This window comes from Tursiops truncatus, chromosome 15, assembly GCF_011762595.2.
Source record: "Tursiops truncatus isolate mTurTru1 chromosome 15, mTurTru1.mat.Y, whole genome shotgun sequence".
NCBI classification, from domain to species: Eukaryota; Metazoa; Chordata; class Mammalia; order Artiodactyla; family Delphinidae; genus Tursiops; species Tursiops truncatus.
The window spans coordinates 61,712,167-61,732,121 of NC_047048.1; the positions used below are offsets into that span (position 1 = coordinate 61,712,167).

Consider the following 19,955-nt stretch of genomic DNA (forward strand, 5'->3'; position numbering starts at 1 on the left):
CCTTTAGGTTCATCTTGTTTGAGACTCTCTGTGCTTCCTGAACTTGGATGTCTGTGTCCTTTATCAGGTTAGTGAAGTTTTCAGCTATTATTTCTTCAAATAAGTTCTCTGCCCCTTTCTCTCTTATTCTTCCAGGACCCCTATAATGTAATGTTAGTATGCTTGATGTTGACCCAGAGGTCTCTTAAACTATCCTCATTTTTTATTTATTTTTATTTTTATTTATTTTTTTTACGGTACACGGGCCTCTCACGGACCAGGGCACGAACCTGTGTCCCCTGCATCGGCAGGCAGACTCTCAACCACTGCGCCACCAGGGAAGCCCATCCTCATTTTTTAAAAATACTTTTTTCTTTTCAGCTTGGGTAATTTCCACTACTCTTTCTTCCTGTTCGCTCCATTTCTTTGTATCATCTAATCTACTGTTGATTCCTTCAGTGTATTTTTAATTTCAGTTATTGTATTCTTCAGCCCTGTTTGTTTCTTCTTTAATTATGTGACTCTGTTAAACTTATTCCTGTGTTCATCCATTCTTCTCCCAAGTTCACTGAACATCTTTATGACCATTACCTTGAACTCTTTATCGGATAGGTTGCTTATTTCCACTTCACTTCGGTCTTCTTCTGGGGTTTTGTCTTGTTTCTTTGTTTGGAACATATTCCTCTGTCTCCTCATTTTGCCTAATTCTCTGGGTTTATTTCTATGTATTAGGTAGGTCAGTTATGTTTCCTAATCTTGGAGAAGTGGCCTTATATAAGAGATGTCCTTTGGGACCCAGCAGCACATTCCTCCTGGTCACCAGAGCTGTATGCTCTAGGAGTGCTCACTATGTGGGCTGCATGGACCCTTCTACTGTGGTAGGGCCAACTGCTGAGAGTACACTAGTAGGCAGAGGTGACCCCTGGCCTGGTTGGCTGCCAGGCCCGTCCTTGTGTGGTGGTTGTCGGGCTGCTAATGGGGAGGACTGGGTCCCAGAGCAGCTGGCTGCATGACCTGGGGGTTCCCAGGGCTGGTGCTAGCCTGCTAGTGGGTGGGTAAACCCCCAGTGCTAATAGGCTAGAGGGAGAACTTCTAAATGGTGCTTCTAAGCACCAGTGTCCTCATGGTAGAACAAGCTCCCATAAATGGGCTGCTGCCAGTGTTTGCATCCCCAGGGGAAGTCCCAGTTGCCTCCTGCTTCTCCAGCAGTCTCTCCAAGATCAGCAAGTGGGTCTGACCCACTTTGAAATTACTGCCTCTCTGCTGAGACTCAGAGTGTGAGATTTTACACACACCCTTTAAGAGCAGAGCCTCTGTTTCCTAGAGCCCTCCGACTCTGTTCTGGGGGCTCCTCTTCTCATGCATGACCCCTCAGCTGGGGAGCCAGATGTGGGTCTCATACCCCTCACTCGTTGGGATGAACCTCTGCAATTGTGATTATCCTCCTGTTTGTGGCTCACCTACCCAGGGGTACGGGTCTTGACTATACTGCATCTTTGCCCTTCCTACTAGACTTGTTGTGGTTCCTTCTTTATATCTTTCATAGTAGAAAATCTTTTGTGCTAGTCTTCAGGTCGTTCTTATAGATAGTTGCTCTATAAATAGTTGTCATTTTGGTGTGCCTGTGGGAGGACGTGAGCTCAGAGTGAGCCATCTTGGCCAATGCTCCTCTCCTCAGCAAAACCATGAGAGACCTGAGCCAGGACTACCTAGCCAAACTACTCCCAGATTCTTGACATACAGAAACTATGACATAATAAATATTCATTGTTTTTAATGGTAAAGTTTTGGAGTAATTTGTTGTACAACTATAGATAACTAATACATACGGCCACCCCTTAGTTCAATGGGGCAGAATATATAATCCTCATGCAGAGAGAGGTATAGTAAGGAGAGAAATTGGAATATTTGGTGAGCAGTAATATCTATAACAGTAGGTAAAAAATATATATATATATATTTTTTTTTTTTTTCTTTTGCGGTACACGGGCCTCTCACCGCTGTGGCCTCTCCCATTGCGGAGCACAGGCTCCGGATGCACAGGCTCAGCGGCCATGGCTCACTGGCGCAGCCTCTCCGCAGCATGTGGGATCCTCCCAGACCGGGGCACGAACCCGTGTGCCCTGCATCGGCAGGCGGACTCCCAACAACTGCTCCACCAGGGAAGCCCTAAAATATATATTTTAATTTAATTAATTAATTTATTTATTTTTGGCTGTGTTGGTCCTTCATTTCTGTACATGGGCTTTCTCTAGTTGCGGTGAGTGGGGGCTACTCTTTGTTGCAGTGTACACAACATCATTGCGGTGGCTTCTCTTGTTGTGGAGCACAGGCTCTAGGTGCACAGGCTGCAGTAGTTGCAGCACGCAGGCTCTAGAGCGCAGGCTCAGTAGTTGTGGCACACGGGCTTAGTTGCTCCGTGGCATGTGGGATCTTCCTGGACCACTGATCGAACCCGTGTCCCCTGCATTGGCAGGTGGATTCTCAACCACTGTGCCACCAGGGAAGCCCCTAGCTAAAATATTTAAATCTAGTCCTCTACCTTTTCATTAGACAAATATCTAAAGCAAGGAATAAATCATATAACCTCTGTACATTTACTCCCTTTTCCCTATCCTGTCGTCCAGGAAGTTCCATAATCAGCAAGTAAGGAGGTGTTTAAGTCTGGGTTCTGATACCCCCTTTCTAATCCCTACCCCCTTCTAATTCCTAGAAGTGTTGTCAGATTCCATTCTTTTCCCTGCTTTTGATCCCTCCTTAGTCCCGAATCAACTGGTTTTATATTCTGACTCTACTACTCAGTTTTACAAAGAAAGGAGATTTCTTTTTCTAAGCATTCCCCTCTTTTCCAATTTAAGCCTGGAGTCCTTCATTCTCACTTTCTGGATATTTCACTAATACCTCTTTCCTTTCTCCTGCCCCAGTCCCATCATTCACAGAGAGACAGCTTGGAACAGAGCATTGGCCAGTCTATAGGCATTAAAAACTCTCATTCAACCCTAAGCATGACGTTGGCTTTGTTCAAGCTTTTCAAAATGGAAATTTATATTGTTTTTCTGTTTATAAAGGAAATAAAGGCTCATAAAAAATGAAACAATAGAGAAATAAAAACTGAAAGTTCTCCAGAATTTTTATTATGCATATACAAATAAACACATATATTTTTACACAACTGGCATTGTAAAACACATTCTCTTCTATAACTTTTTCAGTTAATAAATTGTGGTCTTTTTTCTATGTCAGTACTAACCGATCTATCTTATGATTATTAAAACTGCACGATAGGGACTTCCCTGGTGGCGCAGTGGTTGAGAGTCTGCCTGCTGAAGCAGGGGACACGGGTTTGTGCCCCGGTCTGGGAAGATCCCACATGCCGCGGAGCAGCTGGGCCCATGAGCCATGGCCGTTGAGCCTGCGCGTCCAGAGCCTGTGCTCCGCAACGGGAGAGGCCACAACAGTGAGAGGCCCACATACCGCAAAAAAAAAAACCCCAAAAAACTGCGCAATAAAGGGGGGCCATAAAGTCTGGAAAAATAGGGAAATACACATAATTGATTTATTGATATGACATTACAATACATAATATGTTCAATGTTTTGTCGTTCATTAACAATGTGTAGTTCAATGCTCTGTGCAATATTGCAGTGAACATAGTAGATAAATACAGAATTTCTATCAACTCCTACACATGCATCTGAAATGCATTACCTCAGTTGATTGTGGACTTGGTTTCACTGAATAAGCCTGTTCCTTTGGTGTACACCAGAAGTAACCAAGGGGGTAAGTATCTATCTGATTTTTTTTAACATCTTTATTGGAGTATATTTGCTTTACAATGGTGTGTTAGTTTCTGTTTTATAACAAAGTGGATTAGTTATACATATACATATGTTCCCATATCTCTTCCCTCTGCGTCTCCCTCGCTCCCACCCCACTAGGTGGTCACAAAGCACCGAGCTGATCTCCCTGTGCTATACGGCTGCTTCCCACTAGCTATCTATTTTACGTTTGGTAGTGTATATATGTCCATGCCACTCTCTCACTTTGTCACAGCTTACCCTTCCCCCTCCCCATATCCTCAAGTCCATTCTCTAGTAGGTCTGTGTCTTTATTCCAGTCTTGCCCCTAGGTTCTTCATGACCTTTTTTTTTTTCTTAGATTCCATATATATGTGTTAGCATATGGTATTTGTTTTTCTTCTATCTGATTTTTAATAAACTTATGCTTCCAGACTCTGTGACCACTCTATATACCACTGTGTGGATATCCTGTAATTTATTTAACCAGTCCTCTTCTAATGGGACATTTAATGTCAAAATGGATGACATTAGAAATTTGATGTTATTGCCAAACTGCCTTCCACAGAATAAAATCAGCTTATGTTGCCACTAACATTTGAATCAGCTTATATGACCACCTACAGTACATGAGACTGACTCTTCCCCCACAAATTCACCAACACAGGTATCACTAATCATTTAAAATTTTGCCAGTATGATTCCTATTATTGTTTTAATTTGAATTTATATAGGGAAGTCGCTGGAGGTCCAGTGGTTAGGACTCCGTGCGGCATAGTCAAAAAAAATTGAATTTATTTAATTATCAGTGAGGTTGAGAGTATATATTTCAGTGGTTTTAGTATGTTTGTTATGTGATATAACATGTCTGGTTGTTTTTGTTTTTGGTGGTTTTTATTATAAAATAAAACAGATACAGAAAAACACACTCACACACAGAGCTTAGCGAATTATTACAAAGTGCACTCCTTTTTAGCCAGTCCAGAAAGATGTGAACTTTCAAAGATGCAAACGTGTGTTCGCATGTCCAATCATGTAAGTTAGTTCACGTGTCTGGCATACATTGTCACATGCATGCATCCTCTACAAGTGCTTATGCTTTTGTGTACTTTACTGTACAGTACTGTATAGATATAGTACAGCATCTTTATTTCAAGCCCAGGATGTCCGGAAGCAAGCATAAAAGCAGCGGTGACGTAGCTGGTACTGCTAAGAAGCGCCAAGTGATAACGACGGAAACAAAAGTGAAAATAACTGAGAGAGTGCAGCGAGGCGAAAAGATGGTAGACGTCGCCTGTTCTTATAATATGAATCGTTCAACCACTGGTGCGATTCTAAAGAACAAGGACAAGACCATGAAATATGTGAAGTCTGCTGTGCCAGTGATGTTGACGGTAATACCGAAGAAGCGTGGAAAAGTGATGGAGGAGATGGAGAAACTTCTCAGTCTGTGGATGCAGGATCGGCATCAGCATCGAGTCCCGGCTCAGCTTAATGCTGATTCAAGAGAAAGCTAAAAGCCTTTATGAAGACTTGAAGAAGAAACACAGTGAAGAATCAGAGGGTGCATCTTTTAATGCCAGCCATGGCTGGTTTCATCGTTTCAAGGCTAGAGCCAACCTTCACAACGTAAAAGTAAGTGGTGAGGCAGCGAGTGCAGATACGGTAGCTGCCCAGGAATTTCCTGAAACACTTTGAGAAATTATTGATGAAGGTGCGTACTTAACCAAGCAGGCTTTTAATGTGCACGAGACAGGACTGTATAGGAAGAGGATGCCAGACCGAAGTTACATCAGTAAGGAGGAAAAGTTGATGCCAGGCTATAAAGCAGCAAAGGATAGGCTAACTCTGTTGTTTCGTGGCAATGCTCCCAGCAATATGAAGCTGAAGCCACTCTTAGTTTATCATTCAGAGACCCAAGAATCCTTAAAATCATAGCCAAGAGCTCTTTTCCTGTTGTGTGGAAGAGTAACCCCAAAGCCTGGGTAACACAGGCCATTTTCCAGGACTGGTTTTTCTACCACTTTATCCCGGAGGTAGAGAAATATTGCTTGGAGGAGGATGTCCCATTCAACATTCTTTTGCTGCTCCACAATGCTCCAGGCCACTCCCCATTCATGGAGGACTTTCATCCCAGTGTCAAAATAGTGCATCTGCCACCGAATACTACATCACTCATCCAACCTATGCACCAGGGAGTTATAGCGACTTTCAAGAAATATTATTTATGTCATACTTTTCGTCAGGAAGTAAAGGCAAGTGACAAATCAGGAACAACCTTGCAAACATTTTGGAAGGACTATAACATCTACAAGGCCATAAAAAACATTGACTTTGCTTGGCACGAGGTTACAGCCATCACCATGAATGGGGTTTGGAAGAACTTTTGCCTGCGATTGGTTCACAATTTTTGTGGATTTGAGAAGGTGGATGAGGAGCTGAAAGAGGTCTTCAGCAACTTAGTGACCCTCAGAGAGAAGCTGGAGCTAGATCTGCAAGAGGATGACTTCATTGAATTCCTTGCCATGCAACATGAGGAGCTTACTAATGAAGACCTGATGGAGTTGGAGGCCCAGAAAAAGGACAAAGAGAGACAAGAGGAAGAAGAAGTAACTGAAGAACCAAAGAGATTCACCACTCAGGAACTGGCAAGGGGATTTTCTTTATTTAAGGAGGCACTGTTAGTTTTTGAGGCACAGGACCGGAACATAGAATAGAACATGAAGGTTGCAGCAGCTGTTCAGAATGCAATCCAGTACTACCATGTCATCTATGATGAGAAAAAAAGAGCTACTACCCAGACATCACTGGATTGTTTTTTCAAGAGGGTAAATAGAACTGAATCCAGCAAGGAACAACCTGTGCCATCAACATCAGGCGTGAGTGAAATTGCAGCTTGCCCTCCATCTCCTATTGCTGATGATCCTTCAGCTCTACCATCTCCCACCTCTCCCTCATCCAGTCAGTAACTCTTCTTGCCTGTTCACTCGGTGCCAGCCCCTGTATGTATGCCAGCTGTTGTACTGTGCTACTGTACTTTTCAAGGTACTGTACTGTAAGATTAAAAATGTTTTCTTCATTTTTTGTGTTTGTTTTTAAAGTATTATTTGTGTGAAAAGTATTATAAACCTATTACAGTACAGTACTATATAGCTGATTGTGTTAGTTGGGTACTTAGGCTAACTTTGTTGGACTTACAAACAAATTGGACTTACGAATGCGCTCTCAGAACGGAACTTGTTCACACGTAGGGGACTTACTGTACGCAGGTCAAGAAATAAAACTTCGTTAGCTCCCTCAGAACACTTCCTTGTACCTTATCCCAATCATATAATCACCTTCCTCCTCTCAAAAATAACCACTATCCTGACTTTTATAGCAATAATCTCCTTGCATTTCTTTATAGGAGTGTGATACTACAGTTTAGTCTTGCCCTTTTAAAAAATTAATATATCTGTTTTCTTTGCTCTGTGTTTTAAGTCTCTTTTAATTTATTGTTTCTTTCTCCATCCTTTTCTTTTCCTTAGAATTTATCTGTTGAAGAACGTGGTCCATTTGACTTGTATAGTTCCCACAGTTTGGATTTTACTAACTGCATTTCAAGGACAGTTCAGCATTGTTGTATGTCCTTTGTATTACCTACAAATTAGAAGCTGAATGCAGAGGCTTTATCAGACTCCAGGTTTGATTCCTTTGACAAGACTACACATTACGTGTGATTGCCTGGTTGTTGCTTTTTTGTGTGTGCTGTTAGCAGCCACTGATGCTCCTTGCCTAGATCCATTAATTCAATGGAGGTTAGATCCATTAATTCAATGGAGATCCATTCATTCAATGGAGGTTAGAAATGTTCTAATCCTTTTGATTTATTTGCTGAAATATATCTATAAAGACATGCTCCCAATTATCTACTACTTACTTACCCAATGGTAGAATTCCTAATGGGAAGGCAGGATAAATGCTTGATCCTTTCCCTTTATTTGCCAGTTTTCAAGATAATGAATTGGTTCACTCTCATACTCCAAATATGATCAACTTTTTAAAATATCACTGTGAGCTCAAGGACTTAAGCATATATAATCAGTTTTAATCCATTACACTTACTATTTTATATTGACACTCCAATTGTCCCATTTTTGCCCAGTTAGCGCTTTTTCAAGTTGTTTCCTGAGTCATTTTGACATGACCAGTTGTCCTTTTTTTAAAAAAATAAATTTATTAATTTATTTATTTTTGGCTGCGTTGGGTCTTTGTTGCAGTGCGCGGGCTTCTCATTGCAGTGGCTTCTCTTGTTGTGGAGCGCAGGCTCTAGGCACACGGGCTTCAGTAGTTGTGGCGTGTGGGCTCAGTAGTTTTGGCTCGCAGGCTCTAGAGCGCAGGCTCAGTAGTTGTGGCGCATGGGCTTAGTTGCTCCGCGGCATGTGGGGTCTTCCAGGACCAGGGCTCAAACCCGTGTCTCCTGCGTTGGCAGGCAGATTCTTAGCCACTGCACCACCAGGGAAGCCCGACCAGTAGTCTTTGACAGCTTCCTTGCTAGGTGGTATGACAAAATGTTCCAGATTCATCTTGTACTTTTCCTGCCCCGGCTCTAGAATCAACTATTTCTCTAAGACACCCTAGTTTCTTTTAGTGGGGAATGGTATTTCAACATCACAATCAGAGCATTAGAGATTCTTATTACTACTGGTTAGGTCACTGCTTTTAGACCTTGTCTGGTTGTGTTAACATCTTCCCTTAGTTTTTGATAATTTCACTGTACTGTATCTAAGTATGGACTTAGGTTTATTTTTATGCTCAGTATCCATTATGCTTCCTAAAGCTGAGGGTTTTGTTTCCTACATCAGTTTTGAAAAATGCTTAACTTCATTCGAAATTCCAATCAGTTTTCTAAAGTGGTTGTTAATTTTGCACTCCTATCCACAGTGTATGAGCATTCCAGTTATCCCACATATTCATCAACAATTGGTATTGTCAGTCTTTTAAACAACCAATCTGGTGAATGTGTAGTGGTATCTCTGGTTCTTATTTGCATTCTCTAGGTGAATAATGATGTTGAGCATCTTATCAATTGTTTGATAGCCAGTTGGATATCTTTTGTGATACGTTCAAACCTTTTGCTCCGTTTTTTAATTGGGTTGTGGTCTCTTTTTTATGGATTAGTATAGTTCTTTATATATTATGGATACAAATCCTTTGACAGTTGTATGTGTTGTGAATATTTTCTTCCAGTCTGTGCCTTACCTTTTCACTTTCTTAATGGTGTCTGTTGATGAGCTTATAGGCTAATTCTTGCATATTGTGGGATGTTTCATTGTAAATTTTGTAATTTTTGAATTACATTTTGTAATTTTCAAGAACCCAACTTTTTATATGATCTGGGTTGAGATTTCCCTTCGAGAGAGGGGTTGTATTTGCTCTTGTCAAGTGTCTTAATGTAGGACCAATTTTTTACTTTAATGTTTTGACTTGAAGGTCTAAAGACATACAGTTAGTGCAAATATGATCCTCAAACCCACTTGATGGTGGGCCTATGGTTACAGATTCTTGAGGGAGACTTTTTTTCATGCAGAGCAAGCTAAAACAGACATACTTCCTTGTTATTTCTTTTTGATGGTGGAAAAACTCTGATCCCAGTTTTTCCTCGGTACCCTGCTTCACTTTCTGTCCAGGTGTCTTTTAAAACACCAAATCCTTGGGACTTCCCTGGTGGCACAGTGGTTAAGAATCCGCCTGCCAATGCAGGGGACATGGGTTCGATCACTGGTCCAGGAAGATCCCACATGTCTCAGAGCAACTAAGCCCAAGCGCCACAACTACTGAGCCTGAGCTCTAGAGCCCATGCGCCACCACTACTGAAGCCCGCATGCTCTAAGGGCCTGCGTGCCGCAACTACTGAGCCCGCGTAATGCAGCTACTGAAACCTGCACACCTAGAACCTGTGCTCCACAACAAGAGAAGCCACTGCAATGAGAAGCCCACGCACTGCAACGAAGAGTAGCCCCCGCTTGCTGCAACTATAGAGAAAGCCCGCGTGCAGCAACAAAGACCCAATGCAACCAATAAATAAATAAATAATAAATAAATAAATAAAACACCAGGTCCTTGATTACTGAGACAGGCAACCTCCTCCACCCCCTGATCAAGTCATATTTATCCAACAATTTTAACTCCCTCTTTATTTTTAGTCCCTCAACTTAAAAAAAAAAAACCTTTCTTAGGAGCTCAAATGTACTATTTAAAATAATGTTTATGGTATTTTAATCAGCAATTTTAGGTGTTTTGTAGCAGGGGGGTTTTCAGAAAATATAGACTGAAATATTAGTAGGAATACGATGCTAAATATTTCTGTACCCATCAAATCATTCCTTCTCTCATCTCCTCACAGTCCCTTGGGAGAAAATATGTAATAAAGATGTGAGAGCCTCTCTAGTCAATGCAGACTTACTTGGAGTCTGAAAAGTCAAAACAGTGTAGCATAACTTTCCTCATTAAGATTCTGCTTAATCCTTAAAGATTTTGTTAACATTTGGTTTTGCTTAATTTTACCCACATCCTGTTTTCTCAGAGATGGGCCTTATATGGGGGTTCTAATGGCTTCTTGAACATCAAATAAATCTTAAAAGTAAAACTGTGATAGATTGAGTGTGAATGAATCAAACGGATTAAATTTTCGTTAAAATACATATGGATTTAATAATTAGCAGGAAAGCTCCTTCTAATCAAAAAAAAGTTTTAGGATAATGTTTGAGCTGTTAGAGAAATAAAAAATGTTGCTGGACTGTATTGTCTCAGCTTATAAAGATTCCCTCTGAAACTCTGATGTCACAGCCATAGACCAAATAGTCCCAACCAGCGAGTGACAAAGCTAGTAGTTTCTGGCAAATAGTAAGCATTTAAGAAATTTTAGGTTAATCTCTATTTTTCATGTGTTTGAAACACCCCTAAACTTATTTCAATGGAAGAAACTTCTTTCATATTTGCCCTCAGTCTAGTAGAGGAGTCAATGTGCAAACAAATGAAAACAATAGAATGTGCAGGGAATGGTACAGAGAAAAGGAGGGGTTAGTACTGCAACCTAAAGCAACACAGAAAGTCAGCCCAGATGATGCTTGACCTGAGTCCTAAAAGAAGAGCTGTTTTGCCTGCTGCACTACTATCAGCAGAGGGACAGCATATGTAAAGACTTAGAGGTGGGGAAAAGAGCTTGGGATGTGGGGAGAACTACAATTGAGAGTGGTGCAGTGAAAGACAGGGCTACATGGGCAGTTAGAGGTCTGACTAAAGAGGATTTGCGTTCCAAGATCTTGGGTTTTATCCTGAAAGATCAATATTTTGATTACCATCACAGCACTTTAGCACTCGTTTTATATGTACTTTTAATATCACCTTTATCAAGGCATAATTTGTATACAATAAAATGCACCTATTTTAAGTGTACATCTTTGTGACTTGACAAATTTATATACCTATGTAACCACTACCACTCAGTCTATAGAATTTTACCATTATCTCAGAAAGTTCCCTTGTGCCCCCTTCTCAGTCAATTTCCCCAACCCCCAACACACACACCTAGGCAACCACTATAGATTTCTGTCAATATAAATTAGATACAGATTTTTGAAAGCTTTGATTAAATAGAATTACATAATATATACTCTTGTGTAGGTATATATTTCTTTCGCTCAGCATGATATTTTTGAGGTTCACCCATGTTGTTGTGTATAACAGTAGTTTTTTTTTTTATTGCTGAGATTTCATTAGTTTTATATACCACATTTTGTTTATCTAATCACCTGTGGTGGACATTGGTCATTTCCAGTTTCTGGCTATTATAAAGCTGCTATAAACATTTGTGTATAGGTCTTTGTCAGTAGTCACTTTAACATGTGTTGTAGCTAATAAATTTTCTGGAAAGACCCTACCATCCCACTACCTCTAGCCAAAGTATCTGTGTGTGTTGCTGGGAGTGAAGGGAAGGCAGCAAGAAGAATTTGTTTCAGGTTGGGACAGTCATGGTACCTCATTCCCCTGCAACAGTAATTGGTCTGAGGAGCAGGCATGCAACCAAAGATTAGTTAGAGTCTTTTCCCAGAAGAAAGAAAATCTTTTTTCCCTTGGGTTGCTAAAATGGGACTATATAAGCTTGAAGGTGCCACATCTTTCTTCCCTGGTGCCATAGAGGAAGCCCTTCTGTGGTAGGAGAGAATAAGAACAATGTATGGGGGGAAATGGGGTTGGGGGGAGAGAGAAAGAGAATTCCTGCCTCCTCCAGGACTTACTTATGCCTGACAGGAATACCCACATTTAGACATAACTGGGAATCCAAAGAACCTAATAAAGAGCAAATGGAGGCTAAAGGAGAAAGACATAGTGGAGACAGCTGAAACTCATGGATCATATTCTCAATGTCCTGAGTTCCATAATGCCAACCTTTTCTTAACTTTGAAATTAAACAAGGAAGCTGCCAGCCTGAGGCCTTGACAAAGAGGGGTAAGTTGACTCCTCACCGTGGATCAAGGATATCACTAAGAGAACCGTTTCCCTACCACTCTTGCCTCTCCACCCATCCACAGTTCATTTCAACAGATATGTATTGATACCTGCCTGTGAATAGACTAGTGTGGTGGAGTTTGGGGATATAAAGATGAATAAGACAGTCTCTTCCTTCCAGGACCTCACATACTAGTAGAGGAGGGATAACTCACTCAGCCTGGAGGTGAGGGCTATAAGGAGCTAAATCTTAGAGGATAAAATGAGAAAGAGACAAGAGCACTATAGGCAAAGATATGGAGACAAGAAACATTTAGTGTTCTAGAGTATATGGTCAAAGATAGGGCATAGCCAGAAATAATGCTGTAGAAGCAGGAGTTGGGTCATGAAAGACCTAGAATGCCACACTAATGTAAGACGTTTATATTTTACCTTGTAGACATTGGGAAGTTGTATTAGTTTTTGAGACCTGCTAAACAAAGTACCATAACTTGGGAGCTTAAACAACAGAAATTTATTTTCTCACAATTCTGGAAGCTAGAATTCCAAGATCGAGGTATCGACAAGTTTGGTTTCTTCTGAGACTTCTTTCCTTGGCTTGCAGATGGCTCTCTTCTCCCTGTGTCTTCACACGGTCTTCCCTCTGTATGTGTGTCTAAATTTCCTTTTCTTTTAAGGACACCAGTCAGATTGGATTAGGGCCCGCTCTAATGGCCTCATTTCAACTGAATTATCTCCTTAAAGACCCTATCTTCAAATACAGTGACATTCAGAGGTACTAGAGGTTAGGGGACATATGTTTCATAAAAACATATGAATTTTTAGGGGACACAATTCAGCCCATAACAGAAGCCATTGAAGGATTTTAAGCAGGGAAGGGCATGAACAGATCTGTACTTCAGAAACATTACTGGTAATAGTGTGGAGGATGGACTGAAGGAGGACAAGACCAGAGGCATGAAGCCTTGTTAGGAGGCTTTCGGAATTGTCCAGGCAAGAGATGATAAGGGCCTGAATTAGAGAGCCTACTCACAGACTGCTGCCTGATTAGAATATTCGTCACTTCTGGATAGAGTGGCCCATGAGCAGTTGGTGACTCTTCCCACTAGGACAACTTTCACTATATAAGATGTTTCTGCACATTTGGTTTGGAGGAGAAGGGTAGGTGGAATTAGGCGGCAAGAAGTTCCATGAAGGATTTTTCAACCACATCATGGTTTTATAAGGTTCCCTAACTTTGGATTGTGTTCCTTTACTTGTCACCGTTTCTATTCCTGTTCCTACTCTTGTTATGGAGATTTGTTTTTGCTGTGGTAGAAAGATCACAAATTATAGAGTTGTGGCTACTTGGAGCCATAATTCTGGTGAGCCATAATTACTAGGTGAGTAACCTTGGGGAAGTCATTTTATCTCTCTGAACTTCAGAGTCTTTTTTAGTGTAAAATGGGATGATAATAATATCTACCTCACAGGTTTGTTGAAAGAATTGAATGAGATCATGAATGAAAAGTATTTCGTAGAGACCCGTACATTTGTTATTTATTCTCCTTGGTACTCCCAAAGGATATTTTTATGTCTGTAGGTGGGAGTGGGAAACAGATATTCTTTACAGAGAATTTGGTGGCTATGATTTATTGAGTTACCCGCCAGGAGCCCTAGATATGAGCCCTAGAGTATCTCTTTCTTCTGGATGGGGATCCCCAGGTCACAGGAGTTGATTGGGTGATAGTTGTATCAACATTTGAGAAAAATATGACTCTTCTCTGGGTTATTTGGATCTGATTACCAGGAAAGAAAAAAAGTGCAGTTTGATTTCAGTAAATGCTAGAATTTGGGGGCATATTTAATATCACTAAAACAAAGAAGGGAGAAAGTAGACAAAAGCAGAGAAACAAGGGGTGAGAGCCACAAAAGGGAATATAAAAACAGAAGACAATAAGAGAAGAAACTAGAAAGGAAAAATACAATGACTTTCCCAAAATGTCTCCTATTTCAGACTTCTTATTTATGTCTCATTTCTTTAAGTATTATAAGAACCTCAAGGGAAAGGAGAGGAACTGTTCTGTTTAATATCATTTATGTATGTCTGGACAATGTCAACTCATTATTAATATTGTTGCTAGCAAGACATGATTCCTGGAAATATTGACTTAGGTTTGTTATTATGTATAATAATTAGTATTTCTGTGAACTATATACCTCAGTCAATGCAAAGATTTTACAACTTTTTTAAAAAGATGATTTAGTTGATCAAACATATAATTCTTCTAAAAACCATACCTTAGAGGGGAATGTTTCTTCAAAGAAGTCTGACATGTTTTCATATGAGAAAACATTTTCTTAAAATTGAAACTGAATACTAACAATATTCCTTGATAATCCACCAAAGTTTTTTTATAAAGAAACTAGAAAACATGGCAAGAATTGGTCCTCAGGTGAGACCAGGGATCAATGATTCATTCGTTCAACATATACATATAGGACATGAGGTTTTTTGGTCAGGTGCTAGGTGTAGAGTGGCTGAATAAAACATAGTGCCTGCCGATTGTGTGGGATGCCTCAGCCTCAGCCAGTGAATGAGGTGGAGGAGTGAGGGCGAGGAGGAGGAGGGGGAGGAGGAGGGGGAGGAGGCAGGGAGCCAGCGAGTGCCCAGGGTGAATCAATGGAAACCCCCTCACGAAGCTGGGAAAGCACTTCAGCCGCAAAACAACAACATAGTGCCTGCCCTTGTGGAGTTTACAGTCATGTGGGAGAGTTAGATAGTAAAAAATACATAAATAAATATGCAGTCAACATATAATTACAAATTGTGATAACTTTTATGAAGGAGAAGAACAAGTTGCTATGAATTAAAATAACAGTGGAGACTTTAGATGTGCGTTGTTAAGGAAATGACATTTAAACTGAAACTTGAAGGATGAGTAAGAGTTAGTCCTGAGAAGAATGGGGAGAAAGTAGCCTAGGCAGAGGAAACATCATGTTTTAGTCCTGAGGCAAGAAAGAATTCATCATGGAGTTCGTCAAAGCAGGCTCATGTAACAAATCTCAGGTAAAGCTCAGTAAAGAAAATCCTTCTCTTGTTTCTCCTGTCCTTATAGTTAATACTAATGGCTAAATGTCTTGGCTATGGTCAAGGCTGAAATAACTGCTAAGAGTTGAAACCCATGAGATCAGGGCTAACTCTGTCCCTGGGGAGGACAAAGAGATTCGGGGGATGGGGTGGGGAAATCTAACCTAAGGATCTAGCATAAACTTTATTTATTATATTATCATAGGTGGACTACTTAAAATTTAGATATTGGATTTTTCTAGACATTCTGCCATAGTTTTTTTTTACTATGTGAATTTTCCTGGTGATCTAGTGACCTCTGTGATTCCTGTGTTCCCTATTTCTGTTATTGCTACTCCTCCTGCCATCACCACCTCTGTGCCAATTTCCCAGGCCAGGCACCTTGGAGCCACCTTTGACTTTTCTGGCACTTGGCAGGAACAATAGATTCCACCTCTGCAGTGTCTCTCCAATGAGTTGCCTCTGGTCCATTCTCATGGCCATTGACTATGCCCAGGCTCTCCTGCTCAGTTCCTTGGCTCCAGCCTCATCCAACTTAATCCATCCTTCAGGTTACCACCATGTTAATCTTCCTTGAGTACTGTTCTAATTCTGCCCCTTTCTTACCTCTGATCATTTGTTCTGTAAAGAAATTCCCATAAAACTGATTTACTCTTAAGCCTCAGAAAGTGTCATCTTTAAGATTACCTCAAACTTTGTTCTTATTCAGTCTAGAGTACTTCTTCTTCTCCTATCCCCTACTCACTGTCTGGCCATTTCAACCCAACAGTCTTCCAGTGATTTAAGCCATTCTTTTATTCATTCAATAAATATTTATTGAATGTCTATTATGTGTCAGGCATTGTATTAGGCACTGGAGATACACAGTGAGCAAGGTAGATACAGTCCCTGCCCTTGTGGAGCCCACATTTTCACAAAAGGATGGTAAAGGTACAACAAAAGAAATATAATAAGCCAGAATAAAATAGGAGCATTTCCCTTACAGCAGATTAAATAAGTTCCTCAGACCCTTCAAGCTGAAAGGCTGCATTGAAATTAGATTGCGAAGCTAGTGGGTCAAAAGTTACTCATCATAGGTATAGTGTAAGGTAGTAGAGAGAAATAAGGTTGGAGCGGTTAAGACCAGTTCATGGAGGGCCTTGAATACCAGGCTAATGAGTTTTAAACAGTTTATAGACAATGAGAAGGCATTCACTTTTTCTGTTCCCTTAAAATTTAGATTCTAAAGAACTGCCAGCTTTCTTCATACCCAGCCTTCTTTAACAAAACTGGAAAAGGTGTTACCTATTAATCTGTACACTTTATGATTGACTAACAACCTACATTTGAGGTTGTTTCTTTTAATATTTGCATTTTAGCCAGCTTTTGTAAATTTACACCTTTTTTTCCCCCTAATAGTGAGATCAGAGGCGAAAGAAAGAAATGTCAGAAATCATAAAGACAAGCCATAAAATTCTGTATTCACCTTCTTCCCAGGCAGACCAAACTGGAACCTCCTAAACTTCCCTAGAAACACTGGGGTCAGAGGACCATGTATCTTCCTAGTCTTCTCTATATCTGTTGGCCCTTTCTGCTTTCTCTGGATTGAGCCTCTCCTTCAGGCCCCTACCAGCCACTCCTCTGAGAGGAAAGCCCAGGAAAAGCTCTCCCTCCTCTGTCTTTACATGCCCTTTCCTCCCTCTTCCCAAGACTTCCAGGTGGTCTATTTGGTGCTATTTAAAATAACATTTAATGATATGTGCAGACCATAATCCTTCTTAACTGACAACCTATGACAATACCTCTTTGCCACCTAAATTACCTAGACTGATAGTAAGGAGATTTTAAAAAGAGCCATGTTGGAATTTGTCCTTACAAGTAATATTATTGAACCCATAGACAATTAATTGTGAACACAGTCATATTACTTCAGTTTGGCATGGGTTTACAACACATCATGCTTTTATGGTTATTTCCAAACAACTTCCTGTCTACTCTCAGCCCATACATACCAGGACTCCCACATGTAACTCTTCTAATCACCGTAGAGGTAGCAATTTCCCAAACCATGTCCCTTTGCTGTTCCTAACTTCTGAGTTTAAAATGCCCTCTTAAAGCCTCTTGAACCCCAACTACTAAGGTATCACTTTGAAATCTGCCTGAAAAAATGTCCAAACTATCTATTTCCTTCCCTGTCATACAAATTGGCTCGTATGTTCTCACCATACTTAGTTACTTTTCTAGTCGTCTTTACAACTTTTTCTAGAAATGCCTCTTCATACCACAGGAAGCACAGAGCTATATGTATTTTTGTTGTTCTTATTGTCACCTCTGTTCAAATATTAGGATAAATACTAGTTAGGAAAAAACCCAAAACCCAGTTATATTTTGATTATCTTAGCCTTAGACAGACTAGAATTAGTCACAACCCATACACAAATCATGTATGATTGGGAGAATGATGTTATTTTAGCACGAGAGATAGTGGTAGAAACGATGGAATTTTGTCAGCTATTCCCAATGTAGGCTTCTTTTGCTAAAACTGCATGAAAACATGTGTCAATAGAACTCAGAGCATGATTGTTATGGAACTTGACAGCAGGGCTGCACTTCATCATTCCGGGCAGCACTTCATCATTCCGGGCAGCTCACATCTGGGAATTACCACTGGAAAAATGTCTTTGTGCTGTCCCTATTCTTTATCACAGACATCTGCTTTGGAGGGGAGATTTGGATGGAGTAAAGTTTCTAAGCAAGTAGGGAAGGCCTAGAAACAAACACTTCAAAGTGCAGACCATATTCCTTTCTCCTGATGTATTAGATTCTACAACATTTAAACTTTTTCCTGTCTGGAAGCTGGTACCAATTTTCTCCCTTGTAGAAAACTGCCGTTCTTTAAAGGGATATAGAAATTCACTTTGACTAGAAAACACCTGAGAAGAGAACAGCTGGTCTTCAAGGTTGGAAAAACATTTGTCAAATGTTCTCTTGCCTCCTGTGGGGTAACTCTGAGCTATTGACAATTTCCTTTTTCTTCCTGAAGCTGAGTCAGACAGGCATTACAGAACAAACACAGTCCCAAAAAAGAAGTCTCAATAGAAAGTTTGGGGTTTTCTTGCTTTCTAAGCTGTCTTGGCTTATCTTCCCTCCTAAGGCTTGCTGATATCTGACTACTTTGGGGTTAAGTGTAGTGGATGGAATATAGGGTAACTCGGAGCTTCTACTATTAAACTCTTTTATTTAAATGTTCTAGGATTAACTAGCTGCTCTTTTACGAAAAAAAAAAAAAAAAGCCTCTGAAGGAGTATGTTGATTTGAAAGGTTTACTCATCATATTCTAGGACTAGCTTACATTTTCCCATATTCTCTTTCTTTAGTAAGAAGTTCAAAATTAAGGAATCAATACACTCATATTTGTTAATGAAAATGATATCTGGCAAGTTACCAAAAATATAGGTGTAGGAGTAATTTTTTTTTTTTGTGGCTGCGTTGGGTCTTTGTTGCTGTGCGCAGGCTTTCTCTAGTTGAGGCAAGTGGGGGCTACTCTTTGTTGTGGTACATGGGCTTCTCGTTGCAGTGGCTTCTCTTGTTGCGGAGCACAGGCTCTAGGAGCACGGGCTCAGTAATTGTGGCTCACGGGCTCTAGAGCACAGGCTCAGTAGTTGTGGTGCACGGGCATAGTTGCTCCGTGGCAAGTGGGATCTTCCTGGACCAGGACTCGAACCCATGTCCCCTGCATTGGCAGGCAGATTCTTAACCACTGCGCCACCAGGGAAGCCCAGGAGTAATGTTTTAATTGCAAATAACTCTTCAGATGTACAAGAAAAATCTTTTCTTCTTCTGACTCAAATAGTGAGATATGAGGTATGAGAATAGTCACTTTAGAAAGACAAGATTAGAATTAATAAGGTCATCACCTTTAGATTTAGGAGGTAAGTGTTTTAGGGCTAGAACAAGGTTATCACCAGTCAGTGCAATCAAGGTAAGGACTCGAGAACAGAGGAGTCATTTATTTATGAACCAAGTTTTTCACCCTTCTCATTATTGGCTATACCCTATCCTTAAGATTTGATCTTTCTTCTCTAGTCCTTTTATTTATTTATTTATTTTTAATAAATTTATTTATTTTTGGCTGCATTGGGTCTTCGTTGTTGGGTCTTAGTTGCTGCACGTGGGCTTTCTCTAGCTGTGGTGAGTGGGGGCTACTCTTTGGTGCATGGGCTTCTCATTGCAGTGGCTTCTCTTGTTGCAGAGCTTGGGCTCTAGGTGCACAGGCTTCAGAAGTTGTGACACGCGGGCTCAGTAGTTGTGGCTCGCGGGCTCTAGAGTGCAGGCTCAATAGTTGTGGCGCATGGGCTTAGCTGCTCCGCGGCATGTGGGATCTTCCTGGACCAGGACTCAAACCCGTGTCCCCTGCATTGGCAGGCAGATTCTCAACCACTGAGCCACCAGGGAAGTCCCTCCAGTTGTTTTAGAGTATGGTTCTATTTCCTGAATATCTGCCAATATTCCTAGCCAGATCCAATTGTGTTAGCCTAATAGTATGAGGAATTCAGAAGGTTAAGTACTCATTACTTTGGTTTTTACCCCTCATGTTTCCTGTCCTCCTGTCCCTTTTTAAAATTATGAGTCTTCATCCT

General features: G+C 40.7%; 1 protein-coding gene across 6 annotated transcripts in view; it reads left to right on the forward strand.

The window, feature by feature from the left end:
* The window catches only part of LOC109552655 (agouti-signaling protein), a 196,710-nt gene that overhangs the window by 18,231 nt on the left and 158,524 nt on the right, over nt 1-19,955 (forward strand). The window contains exons 4-5 of one of the 6 annotated variants that reach the window (XR_002179532.3): nt 8-3,759; nt 4,934-6,855. The exons of 1 other annotated variant lie outside the window; for it this stretch is intronic. The gene's annotated coding sequence lies outside the window, so the exon portion shown is untranslated. Of the gene's footprint in view, nt 1-7; nt 6,856-19,955 lie in introns of those variants that run through there. 4 more of the 6 variants (XR_012326271.1, XR_012326269.1, XR_012326270.1 and 1 more) reach the window with 4 other exon arrangements.